Here is a 3,263-nt window from a genome sequence, read left to right as displayed (position 1 = left end):
GATTATGCGTTCCAAAGTTTTCTCCTTCCATTCCCTCCCTCCTTCTCAAGACAGAAATAGGTTTAAAATATTTAAATTTAAAAGATAACCTAAAAGTTTTTATGTTACCCTTTGGTGTCCCTGAGAGAAAAATTCTGTGAAGGTACAAAGACACCATTTTTTTTGTTCTGAGTGAGAGTTCATGATGTACTATGTTACTAAATTTCATGGAAGATACTTTCACCAGTTTGTACTCAAGGTATGAGAGATTCTCCATAAGGAAGTTAAAGGAAGTATAATAATTACTCAGACATCAGAAAACCATATCCCATAACCAAATGATCAGCTCCGCATAGCCACTCAGCCCACTTTATCATAACAGCAAAGAACTTTGTTGATTTACAAACTCACAGTATAGCTAAGTTTCCTTTTTGGTTCAAAAAGTTCCAAGGGGTGCCATTAGCAGCCATAACATCTTTTTCTCTAAGGAGTTCAGTGACATAACTTCCTTTTCCTGTCCAAAATCTCCTCCCACTACATGTAACTTAGGCTTCCCATGATAGAAGCAGGTCACATGGTCTATTAATGGGTGTGGAAGATCTTCAAATCTAATTGCTACTACACCACAAAACCATTGTGTTTGGGAAATCAAGTTCAGAATTTTTACTGTTTGAGATGACACATTGAATGAGATGCCGTTGTTGGCATTTCAGTAGTGATCCAGTATCTGAAGCAATTTCTTTTTTCTACCTTCTCTACTGTATTATGCACAATTTTCCTAATAGAAGGGGAAAACGCAATTGCAGTTGCACAATGTGTGAGAAAAGGGAGTTGATTTAAGAAGCTTCTGGATATGACTGTTAGAATATATTTTTGGAAGGCACAGTTTGCTATTAGTTTCAAATCCCTATTTTTAAGCCCTAAAACAGATACTGGTTACCATGTTAAGAAGTCATCTATTTCTATATTTTATAGAGTTTCTTTTGAATGAAAATTCTGTCTATTTTTTGGTATCTATTTCTAAGGCCTTGTAATTTTATCATATCTAATACAGCTTACTGTTCAGATGCATTGTTATATATCTAAGTTGTTAATAGTGTATAATCTTCTGAATGACCTTGAAGCTTTTCCAATATTTTATTCAATTTTTTTATTAATATTCTTATACCCATTGGTCTATACTTTAATATCTTTTCCTATTTTTGTAAATCAATTTTTCAATGTTTCATAGAATTCACTTTGAAATCCATTTGGTCCTGAAGTTTTTTTTCCTCCAGGTGTTCTTTGTGGCTTATTTAGTCTCATATTTTTGGAAAAAATAAATCTGTTACTAATTTTTATTGTCATGGATGTGCAAAATACGTTCTGATAATTTTGCTTTCCAGTATTGTGAATTCCTTTTTGGTGTAATTTTGTTACTGTCTCTTTTCTTGATCAGACTAACTGTTCAATAGTAATAAAAAACCTAGCTTTAGGTATACTTTTTACATTCATTTTTTGTTAAACTCTATTTAAAAATTTCAGAATATGTAATTTAATGTCAAGTTGTACATGTTTATGATGAAAAGTTAATTTAAAATTTTCCCTAACTACTCCTTTGACTTTATCTTAAGTCTTTTAGGTTGTCTCATTGTAATTTCATTTGATGAAATTAGTGATGGTATTTTTGTGATTTATCTTTGATCTATATATTTTTCCAGATCCTATTACATGAAAGTCCATTGACTCTTCAATGGTTTCTTCAAATGCACATTGGATATTATTTTGATTTCCTTACAATAGTTAAAGAATGAATTTAATATTTCTACTTTTAATAGTTTGTTAATGAGGCTATTAGCACCCCATTACATGATCACTGTTGTTTTTGTTCCAATTCAATAATTGCCAGAGATCAATCTCATCCAACATTTGTAAAATTCACTTTACTACCTTGAATTTTTTCATTTATATTTTTGATAGAATTGTGTAGTTCTGAAAGGGACACATTCTTGTTCCATGAAAAATAGTCTTGCAATATTTTCCGTTGTAATTGTATTTTTCAGTTAAGTACTTGCATGCTATGCCACTCAATGCCTATGTTATCACACACTGATATAATTTATTTTTCCTCTGTCATCTTTAAGCATAATGTAGTTTTCCTGCTTACCTTTTTAAATCATGTTTATTTTTATTGTGCCCCTGTATGAGATTGATTGCTATTTACAGCTAAAAATTTGTCAGAAGCAAAGTTTTCATACAGTGTCTAATTTAGACTACCCACGAATATTACTATTAAGTGTTTTTTGTAAACAACATTGTGGTAGTCTATTTTCTTATCTGTTCTTTACCTCTTTTCCATTTTTTGGGTAAATCTGTTTCATTTCTTTTCATGGTGATGATTGTTAATTTTGTATTTTCCTTCAACTTATCGTCTTTAAGTTACAACTTGTAATTTGTTATTGACGTCATGTGTTCCCATGTCATTACCTCTCTACCTTGGTCTCATTGAGACTCTGATTACTGGTTCTCATTTCTTGCTAATATGCTATTTTTTATTCTCCCTCTGAAGGTAACTTTTGTTACACCTCTTCTCTCTAATACTATTCTTCCTCTTAAACAGCACATCCTAGTAGAGTTTAAAGTATTTTAGCACCAACATTTTTCTGTATATATGTTTCTATGAAAGCTTCATTTATTTCAGATGAAAGTACATTTCACATGATTCCTGCTTCCTCTAACACAACTTTTATGTTTGTATGCTCTTTTTCTTGTAGCACAATCCAATTAAAAATATTTCTTTACCCACAAGTTACATAAATATTCATCCATTTCATTCAGATCATCAGTTTACTCGGTTTTATTGGCATATAGTTGGGCAAAATTACTTTTTATTTATTTTCCTTGGTTGTGCATACATCCTATCAACCAGTGGGTAATCTGATTTGTGTCATTTGTTCTTGGACCTACCCATTCTTTAGGATAAGATTATTTACCTTCAAATTGATTTTAAATCTGTGCTTTAGAGGACTAATTACTAAATTTTTAAAAAGTAAAATTATTGTCCATAAAGGTTTCATTGAATGTTTCTAAATTTCACAATTGGTTGTTTTTCCAATTACATGTAAAACAAATTTTAGTTGTTATTTTAAAAAATTATTTCCAAACTGGTTTTTCTCTCTCTGCTTTTCTTCCTTAATTACTTGAGGAGAAAGCAATTTCATACAGGTTGTACATGTACAAAACATTTCCTTATTGTACACTCTCTTCCCCCCCAAAATAAAGCAAAAGAAAGCAAAAAACATAAA

Source organism: Trichosurus vulpecula, unplaced genomic scaffold (assembly GCF_011100635.1).
Source record: "Trichosurus vulpecula isolate mTriVul1 unplaced genomic scaffold, mTriVul1.pri scaffold_65_arrow_ctg1, whole genome shotgun sequence".
Lineage (NCBI taxonomy): Eukaryota > Metazoa > Chordata > Mammalia > Diprotodontia > Phalangeridae > Trichosurus > Trichosurus vulpecula.
Note: the sequence above shows the minus strand (reverse complement) of the source record.